This window comes from Centruroides vittatus, unplaced genomic scaffold (genome assembly GCF_030686945.1).
Source record: "Centruroides vittatus isolate TY-2023 unplaced genomic scaffold, ASM3068694v2 contig_620, whole genome shotgun sequence".
In the NCBI taxonomy this organism is placed as follows: domain Eukaryota; kingdom Metazoa; phylum Arthropoda; class Arachnida; order Scorpiones; family Buthidae; genus Centruroides; species Centruroides vittatus.
The window spans coordinates 741,156-752,338 of record NW_027122381.1 but is presented as its reverse complement, the minus strand read 5'-3'; positions in this window follow the sequence as shown (position 1 = coordinate 752,338).

Below are 11,183 nucleotides of genomic sequence, written 5' to 3'. Positions count from 1 at the left end.
GTTGGTTATCTCTGATTGTGTTTGTGTAATCATACACAAGATGCACACACATCCACATGTGGATATTTATAAAAATATTATGAACACCAAAAAAGATTTTTTTTTTATTAATAAACACTATTAGACTTGTGTATATGATTGCTCCTAATATCTGTAAAGGAAGATAATTATTACATCTTAAATATAAAAATTATGAAAAATTTAATTTTTGGGCTTTTTGTTTTGGCAAAGTTTTGAATTTAATTCATCTACATTGATTGTAGATTCAATTTCATGCTGTATACATATTGCTAGACTAGTCAGTCAGTCCTGAGCCAACATAATGTGTATACAAATATAAAAACATCCTTGGAACACTATTTTCTAAATTACTTGGTCATATATATGGCAGTACATCTAATGAAGTATATTCTGGAATTTCTGACATTATTTCTGAGAATACAATCTTTTAAATATTGTAGTGACTCAGATATATTGAAATATATCAAGCTTAGGGGAGGGATAATAGTTTGAGGACTTTGTCAATTTTCTTGTTATAATTTTGTAAACATGTTTAATGACAACAAAGGCACACATAATGAATTAACACTATAACCAACACCACTTTGTTACAATGCTTAATTGACTAACATTGTTGAGGTGACTCCGACATGAATATTAATTTCACTTGCGATAACGGATATATATAAATGTACAGTACATACATTCACACGACTGATAACGTGTAACTGAATCCTCTTGGCACTGATTTGGGAACCTTTCCCTCCTGATAATTCTCTTCCTTACAATCCTTTAATTCAAACCCCATGTGTTTGTAGAAAGCCACAACTTTATAAAAATAATAGTCATGTTAGGTTCCATTAATGCATATCTCTTCATTTTAATATCCTCTGTACTGATTTGTCTATGGTCTGTGGTTGATGGACTTGGATTATCTTTCCTTAAGAGATGTTCAGTCCTTCCTTTGTTCTAGCTGAGATTCACCATGATTCCACACTCACTCATCTAGTCCCAAAGTTTTTCTGAAAACGTCCAAAGGGGAGGAAGACAAAAGGAGAAAAGGTCCTCCAAAAGGTCAAACCTTCACTTTTAAACCTCCCGCCATCTCGGGAGGGTTACCTTTCACAGGAATTGGCAGTTGACCAATTAACAGTATTTTCACCATACGACCCAGAATAGGGTGGAACGGGACAAAACCAAAAACACACGTGTAACACAACTCAAAACCCGACATAAAATAAACGGAAATGCAATTACACGCACGGTATAGATATACAATAAAATATTTAGAAAGGTTCTTTACAATTATAGGAGTGCAGCACTACAATATATTTATTTAATATTGCATAGTATTTTACTAGAACAAAAAATCAGATTTAATGATCAATCTTTTCTCTGTTTATGAATTAGGTTTGCCTAATGGTAAAACTGGCCCTGATTACAAGTTACACAAAGATCTTTTGTCATAAAATTTGAAAAAAAAACTTATAAAAGTTTTATGCATTTAATAATAGCATTGAGGAAGTATCATAATTTCAATTTATGTTCACTGAAGCTCTATGCTCTAATACAAATATTTTTTGTTTTACAAATCATTTTCAGAGGAAATGCTCATGTAAATAAAATAGCAGATTATTTTCTGTCAATTTGAAGTTGATTGTTTGCATCCTTGCCAATTAGCATTGCAAATACTCATTCATCAGGACCCTTGATCATTTGAACCAAGATTATTTAAGATGCAGCTTATCTTTCTCAATCAATTTTACTTCTCCACATATTGTTCATGATGAATTTATTTTATGCATATTGTTTGGAAAAGGGAAAATTGTGATCTTATATGCGGTATAACCTTGATTTATCAGATCCCTGATTGAGGTTCTGCATTATCTGAGGCTTTGTCATAAGAAAATATACTCTTATGAATTACAGTAGAAGTAAAGTTTATTACAAAATGATTTGTTTGTTACTTTTATCATTAATATCACGAGAGAAAACATTCATATTAAAAAGTTTAATAGAGCAAAAGACACTTTTTTTTTTTTTTTTAAAGTGAGGTACCTTTAAAATCTTTTATTAGGTGAAGTAGCATCATTACCTTGGATAATTGGGGCTCTACTGTGTATCTTTTAGTTTTATAAGTTTGTTACAGCACAGTGACATTTTCATCTTACATTTATATTTATAAAAGATTTTGTTTTTTAACTTTTGTTTTCTTTTTAATAAATTGTAATGTACAGTCCATGTTAAATTATTTTTATCATGTATTCAATATATTAATGGCATAGACCAGGGGTGGGCAAGCAAGAGTTCAGTGGGAGCTGAAATGTAAGTTGTGGGATTGCGAAGATCCTTGGGGTTGAAGATCACAGGTGTGGGTGTTTGATTACCACAAAAGAATGGAGATGAACAAGAAATACACTTAGATCTAACTTTATGTACAAAAATTTTATATACAATATCAATGTATCCACAAAGTTGGCACATACGTAGCACAAGGCGGTTCACAAAACAAAAGTCCTTCGGCGAGAAGAGAAAGAGTTGAACAAATCCAATCGGTTCAAATAATAAAAACTATTTGCTCCGTGAGGTTATAAACCAGCAACCGATTCACTTGGCTAAATATTATATCGTACTTCCGATTTCTCCCTCAGATGGAAACGGATTACCAAAACCAGGAACTTCTACACACACAAAGAGAAGGAAGACTTGTTCACCCCTATGCACACAGCACTCATGAAAAATCGTTCTTTCCTCAAACACCAGGAACCAGAATGGGACATTGCCAGCCCTGCACACTTTATATATTGTGCCTACCGCCAACATAGTGCTGCCATAACAATAACGCCCAAAAATAGCAAATATATACATATATACAATAAAAATAAAAAAAAATATTACTTTACAATTTTAAGTACATCTCGCACGTACAGAAATAAATAAAATAAAACAAAAATAACAATAAAAAAGGTAACCCGACAATATACAAGAACGACACAAGGTTTTGCAAAATGCATGAGAGCTGCATTTCTGTACTGTTGTGGTGGATAGAATGGTAAGGCATGAGATTTTATTATATAATATAAATAAATATATATGTGGTGTCTGTGGATGGCTGAGCTGAGCGTTAAGAGGCGCATGTAGAACTCTAAGAAAACACGAAGAACTTCTTATAACATATAAGGACGTACACTTTAATATAATACAGAGGACGTTACAACACAAAGAACACTAACAAATCGTCTTGAGGCGGATACGTCATAGCTTCTTCCTTTCCTACTCTTACCGTCGTCTTCTTTTCGCCTTGGGGGAGAAGAATGCGCTTAAGCTTAGTCTTTTCCTGCGTGCGCCAGAATGGGTGCGCATGACATTCGGCTTGACCATGTCGCTAGCGCGGAGAATGGGCACCACATTCGGCCATCCTGGATTCATCTGGACCTCCAGCGACACTAAAATACAAACGAAAAACAAAGAAAACAGAACTACAAAAATATAAGTCTTTGAAAAGTAAAAGTTCTAAGGTTGATCATCTTTTAAGTCCATCAAACGTCTGTCTTCTTGGAAAATGGATAAGAAGCAGCTTTCGTCTTAAGGCTCATTAAATCTTCTTCAAGCAGCCCTTTCGTCTTTAAACGTCGTTTGTCGTCTTCTCATTAGCATTCTGGAATAGCATTCCACGGTTTCAAAAATTCGGAACACGTTGTCGTGCCATTTGGTCCTTCGTGACATCCTTCCTTCATTACGTCATAGGTGTTTCCTTCTTTAACTTTCACGATCCTGTAGGGTCCAAGATACTTTGGTTTTAGTTTCAATTGCGGTCCAAATTGAGTTCTTTTGATGGCAACCAGGTCATTAATTCGATAAGGTCTAGATTCTTTTCTTCTTAAATTGTACGTCTTCCTATTTTCCTCTTGTATTTTAAAAATCTGTTGCTTAGCGTGCTTTCTAAGTTCTTCTCTCTGAGCTTCAAAATTTGCTTGAAATTCAACTTCGATCATTTCCCTGAGCTTTTCCAGTCCATTCACATTCATCCTCGTTCCAAAAAGCAGTTCAAAAGGTGTAGTGTCTATGCTATGCTGATAAGTGGAATTAATCGCTCACTGCAGTTCATTTGTATACTTGTACACTGAGCTGGATTGTTTATTGATAACTTCGAAAGAATTGATATAATAGTCTGATTTATATGTTCTACTTGCCCGTTTGCTCTAGGCAGGCCAGTAGTTATTAAATGATGCTTAATGTTCTCTTTAGAACAATAGTCAGCGAACTCACTAGAGGTAAATGCTGTACCTCTATCGGATATAATTTGAGAAGGGTTCCCAAATGCAGCCTTCTGTATCTCTAATTTCGCAATAGTTTCAGCGGATGTAGTGGTTTTCGTAGGATAAATCCACACAAATTTGGTAAATGAGTTGATTACTGCTAGAATGTACTGTACTTATAATTCTTACGTGTACTTTCCAATGGTCCGAGGTGATCAATATGATAAGTTTTTAATGGAATATCTTCTTTATGAAGTGAGTGTAAAAGTCCTTCCTGCTTTCCCTTCTTGCGATTCACTAGTAGACAATGAACACAATTGGCTACAATTTTCTCTACTTTCTGTCTAAGCTTGGGGATAAAATAATATTCTTCGATGTTTTTCTCAGTATATTTAATTCCTGTATGTCCCTTTTCATGAGCGTCTCTTATAATCTCTGTTTGCATACTTTCAGGTACGACGACTAATTCTTTACCGTCCACAAATTTATATAAGATTCCTTGTCTCTCACAATAATCTTCATACTTAGAAATTTTTAACAGTTCTTTAATTGCTTTTATTTCGCTATCATTATCCTGGGCTGATTTTAACTTTGGTATAATATTGTTGACAGAAATACAAAGTACATTTACGGGAGATCTACTAAGGGCGTCGATGTGAGCCATCTTAGTACCGGAACGATGCTCAACAACATAATTGAATTCTTGTAGGATCAAAACCCAACGAGCTATGCGAGTGGATAAATCTCTCTTCGCCAGAGTCTTCTCAAATGCAGAACAATCGGTGACTATTTTAAATGGAATTCCCAATAGATATACACAAAATTTTTTTAAAGCCTCTATTATAGCAAGAGCTTAGTTCATAGCTCGAATATTTCTTTTCGGCATCTGTTGTCTTTCTACTCATGAAATAGGTAGGATGAAATTTATTATCATTTGGAGATTTTTGCATTAAAATTGCTCCATACCCCTCTAAGCTTGCATCGGTGTGTAGCTTGGTTTCATAATTAGGATTATATATTCCCAAGACTGGCTTCTCAGCTAACAGTGTTTTAAGTCGATCAAAGGAATTTCTCTCCTCTTCACCGAATTTAAACTGACTGTCTTTCTTCAAAAGGTCACTCAACGGCTTAGCAATAACGGAATAGTTCGGAATGAACTTCCTGAAGTATCCACTAAGTCCTAAAAAGCTTTGAATTTTTTTCAAGTTGGTTGGTTCCGGAAAATTGAGAACAGCCCTAGTTTTTAAAGTAGATGGGAAAATTTTACCTTCTACTACGTGACCCAAAAATTCAATTCTCTTTTTCAAAAAATGAGATTTCTTAAAGTTTATCTCTAGTCCATAATCACTGGCAAGTTCTAAGACTCTTTCAAGTCGCTTGATTCCTTCTTCAAGCGAGGAAGACAAAATGATATCGTCCATATAAGGTAATACAATGCCATCATTAATCAAAGGTCGGAAAATGGTGTTGATATACCTTTGAAACACAGAGGGAGAGTTGCAAAGTCCAAAGGGAACCTTAAGGAATTGATATTGTCCTTCATGTGTCACGAATGCAGTATACTTCCTGCTATCTTTTATTTACATCGACATGGAAAAATCCATTTTTGAGATTGATTGTACTAAAAATTTGTGATCCCTGTAGTCTGTCTAAGATATCTTCAATTAGTGGGAGGGGAAACCTGTCCTTTACAGAAAATTGAACAAAATAATTGTAATCTATGCATACACGGGGGGTTCCATTTTTTTTCTTTATGACCACCACTGGACTACAATATTCTGAAGAACTTGACTCTATTATTCCTTGCTTTAACCATTCAGCGACTTGAGTTTCAACAATCCTTTTCTCGGAAAATGGCAATCTACGCGGCTGATGAAATATCGGTTTGTGATTTTTGACCAAAATATTTAGTTCTACATTTGTTCTCTCAACTTTATGTGGAACATAATCCAAAACCAATTGTTGCACCTTACTTTTAAAAATATTAGGAACATCTGGTTCAATGTTTACGTCGATTTCACCCGTCGTAGTTAAATCGATTGGCAAAATAGACAAACAGTTTATTTCCTTAACACATCGAGTTTTATTTTTTATTATGATACCACTTTCATTAATAGTTGTCTCGCCCTGCATTAAAACATTAAGGCCTACGATGGCGTCACAAGTCATTACATCGTTTGCTACTACGCACACATCAGCACGACACTTAAAATCATCAATTTGAATATTTTCTGTAAAACAGCCTAATGGGTCAACTACTGACTTTCCAAATCCATTTAAAGTGGAATTAGTTGGGAATAACCTCCTAAATCCTAGTTTATCGAAAACAGATTTTCTAAGTAATGTTGCTTGACTCCCAGTGTCCATCACTGCCTTTATACTCATGTTACCAATTACTATCGTTTTAAACAATTTCAGTTCTATAGCAATATCTAAAGTGGCAAGTTCTGGTTTTGAATTTGATTGATTTTGGGCATTCAGAAGCCTTGTGACCAAACGCTTCACACTGAAAGCACTTTAAACCTTTATCTTTATGAATACAATACTTGGAGATATGATTTCTCGAACCACAATTATAACAAATTCTGTTGCTACGATTATCAACATAACTATTCTGCTTTACATTATTTTTATTCGCATTTTCGTATTTTGCATTAGATCTATAATTTTCATACCTTGGTTTATTTCTATCGAAAGTATTATAATTTCTGTTATAAGAATCATGTCTAGGCTTCACTCTGTCGAAAACACCCTTGCCCTTAACAGAATCACCTTTTATTACTTCATAAACTTTAAGTTTTTCTTTAAATTCTGACAAGTCTTTACATCCATATAAAATAATTTTATTTTCGTGTTTATCGTTAATCCCTTTAATCACATAATGCATTAAAGCACCATCATCTATTTTTCCGAAATTACACAACTCTTTCATCTTTAGATAATATTCCTGAACGGACTCAGAGTCTTGCATTGTGCGCTTACTTAAAATCTCATGCAACTTAGCCGAATTAATTTCAAAAGAGAATTCATCTATCAAGGCTTGTTTTAGTCTCTGCCACAAATTAATCTCTGGTACTGTTCTTATGAATAAAGAGGCATTACCACCAAGGGCTCTTTTTGCAAAAATGAATTTTTGTAATTCAGACAAACTAAATAATTTAGAGATATTTGCAAAATGTTCGATCCAACGAATAACATTCTCGTGCGATTCTGCATTAAACTTAGAAATGGCACTTTCGATATCGGAATAATTAATGGTAACACCATTGGGAACGGAACTAGCGGCAGCATTACTTTGTTCAGATTGGATAAAGGAATCGAGACTGTTTTTTTATTTTTATCCATATCGCACTGCATTGAAAGTTCACCTCCACTTTCATTTTTTTCATTTGGTTCATCGGCTTCAGACTCAGAGCCGGACAAAACGTTGAGTCGGACATGCTGGGCTAAGGACTCCAAAACACACAAATCGGCTAGAATTCTCTTCGCCACTTCCGACTTATTACCCTCGAAAGATATGTTTAGAATGTTGGAAATCGTGATCAGCTCATTCAGGGAAAAGTCACTTTCTATACTTTTCAGTTTCTTATTAAAATCGTCACTGTCTAAAGCAAACGTGAATCCACTAAAATTTCTTATTCTCTTTCGATTTGAGCGATCACCGTCGGTATTAAAAATAAATTTATGGAGAATTTTAATTTTATTGAATTTGCAATTTTTCAATGCAACGCTTATTTTTTTTGTCATTTAGGATCATTTTTGAAAAATAAGTCTACGTACCCCTTACTCTGCTTCCAAGATGAGTGTTTTTATATCTAAAAGTGCAGCAACTATTTGTAGCAAGTTTCGTGGAATTTCCTGTCACCCCGCACTTCCTCTCTGAAAGTATGTGAACCTCGGCCAGGTGTCAGACGGGTGACATAACTTACGACCTTTATGCAAACTCTTGTCCACTTCCCTACTCACCTTCTCTGCTGCTCTCAAATAGCTTAGACATCGAAATAAAACCTTCCTTTTTGCCAACGTCAACCTTGGACTAACTGAATCATTTTATAATCTTCAAACACTATGCTTTCGATAATCCACAATCACTTAGATCACTTTCAGTCACTTGCATCCCACTCCTGAGAAAATGTGGTGTCTGTGGATGGCTGAGCTGAGCGTTAAGAAGCACATGTAGAACTCAGTTTAAGAAAACACGAAGAACTTCTTATAACATATAAGGACGTACACTTTAATATAATACAGAGGACGTTACAACACAAAGAACACTAACAAATCGTCTTGAGGCGGATACGTCGTAGCTTCTTCCTTTCCTACTCTTACTGTCGTCTTCTTTTCGCCTTGGGGGAGAAGAATGCGCTTAAGCTTAGTCTTTTCCTGCGTGCGCCAGAATGGGTGCGCATGACATTCGGCTTGACCATGTCGCTAGCGCGGGGGACAGGCACCACAAATAAATATAATATAAAACCACTACGAACAGATTAATATACAAATATAATATAAAAATAATATAAATATATATTAAAAAATTCAATATTTGTTTTATATAACATATTTTCACAAAATTATAAAAATAAAATTGTAAAAATAATAATAAAAAAACAGAAATTAACACTTTCAGCAAGAGCCGCATGTAACTCAAAAAGAGCCGCGTGTGGCTCTCGAAGTCGCATTTGCCCATCTCTGGCATATACAGTACTTGCTAGTGTTGAATATTTCAAACATAAATTTAGAGATACAATATGCTTATTTTATATATTTTTGAGAAGTTACATTGATCAGAGTCTAACTTTAATAAATTGTATTGTTATCAAAGTAATGTTAAAAAGCTCTAATAAGAATTTTTTTGTTGAACTAAATCCAGATTTTTTTTTTTAGGTTAACTTTTCATCAGCCTTTAATCATTGAAAGTATATAATTTGGATCAAAGGTAGGTGAGTGGGCTGCTGTTTTGTATTAATAATTATATATGGTAGTCAAAATTAAACTCTAACTTTTATAATAAAAAAGTTATATTAAAAATACTTATAGACCATGTTGAAAACAAACACCATCTGTAGTTACATCTATGAGCAGTTATATTAAGTCTTTTTCTGTTCTGCATGAAACATGAAAGTGTTCAAATGTAATATTTGGAAGATAAACTGTGGAAGTACAGCTATCTGTGGCAAGCATAAATTTTCTGTTCTCTTTGCTACAGATATGGCCATTCTCATCTTATTGTGTTAGAGGTGATTGAGAATGTCAATGTAAATTTTTCCTTAACATACTTAAAAATGTGAATAAATTCAAATAATCAAACCTTTCACATTAAAAAAGCTACAAGCATAATCTTTCCCCTAAATCTATTGACTAGCAATTTTTTCCTGCCTTGTAGAGACTTATTTTCTTGCTTCTTTTCTTTTTAATTTTTAAGTATACTAATTTACCACCTTGCTTTGGACCCTTTTAGTATAAGCTTTAAGTTTGTCTAAGACAAACAATTAGGTTGTGTTTTGCAAGTGAGATTAATGTTGACTATAATTACCCTTTTTTCCCTGTCTCAAATTCTACATTGTTTAGATTACCTAAGTAAAGGTGGTTGTTATAACTTTTAGTTTTCCCAAGTTTTTTTTTTGTTTTCAATTTTTTGTGGGGGGTGAATTTTGGTGAATCTCTTATTTTACCGGCTTGCATCCTCTCTGAACCTGTAATATGGCACAAGTGAAAAATAGTTGTTGCATACGACCTACTCTGATTGCACACAATGTTTTTCAGATTTTTCTGAACTTCCTGATATCTTGGCTTAAGGTTAAGTAATCAGATAAAAGAGGATTCAGTCATTTTGAGATTCAAAATGAGTGATTATGATAACAACAACAATTATTTCAGACAAAATGATACCTGCTACAGAGCCACTAATAATCAGACAAGCCTTGAACTACATGAACAAGATGAAGCGGTTTTAAATTAATTGAAAAGATGCAGAGACGATAGAAAGCCAGCACAAGATTTATGTATACAGTAAGTTTTCTACTTATGAACTTAATGTGTTCGTAGCGGTCGTTTGCAAGTCGAAAAGTTTGTAACTCAAAAAGACGATGTTTGGCGCAAAATCTCAAATACAATGTTGTTTTTACAATTATGTAATGTTTAGGCTACTTCAATCTTAATTCAACATTATTCATTTGAATTTATACTTCCCTTTAACAATCACATGTACAGTACATTATTTATTAAAATTACTCATCTAAAACAACTACAAATGTACATATGTATGTACTGTGAATGTTTTAATGTAAAACTTCAAAATTAAACTTGACTATACATAAAAAATAATCAACTGTACTTTAACCTGCCATCTGTCGGCTTTGTTCGTAACTTCGTAAGTCAAATGTTCGTAAGTAGAGGACTGCCTGTAGTGAGAAGAAATTGCTGAAATAAATTGTAAAAAACATATATAACTGAATTCTTTTTAAAAAATAATACCAACCCTTTTACATTAATTCATTGCATACTGTTGTTATAATGCTATATTTTTGCATGGTGTATGCACCTGTTCATAAATAAAAACAGTGCAGACTACATTTAAAGGATGATTTGTTTAAAGATTAAGGTGTCTGCTCAAAGTTTTATAAAAATAGTTTTTCAGTGTGCAAGTGTCCCTTTTATAGAAGGGTTTCACTAGTATTTGTTTGATTTTATATTTTACAATAAAACTGAATATTATAAAAAAAATTAGTAATTACTAATAATAATAGTTTACTAATTTTTTATTTTTATTTTCTTTTCAGATTATTTTGGCCTATTTTGAGCGATTTTTAATTGAAAAAGGGCTAGACTAATTCATAATTTTAATCTTAATGATTATGCAACAAATTAACTTAGTTCTGAAAATTTCCAATTCAATAAAAATCTAACATTTCCTTATGAGTATCCCAG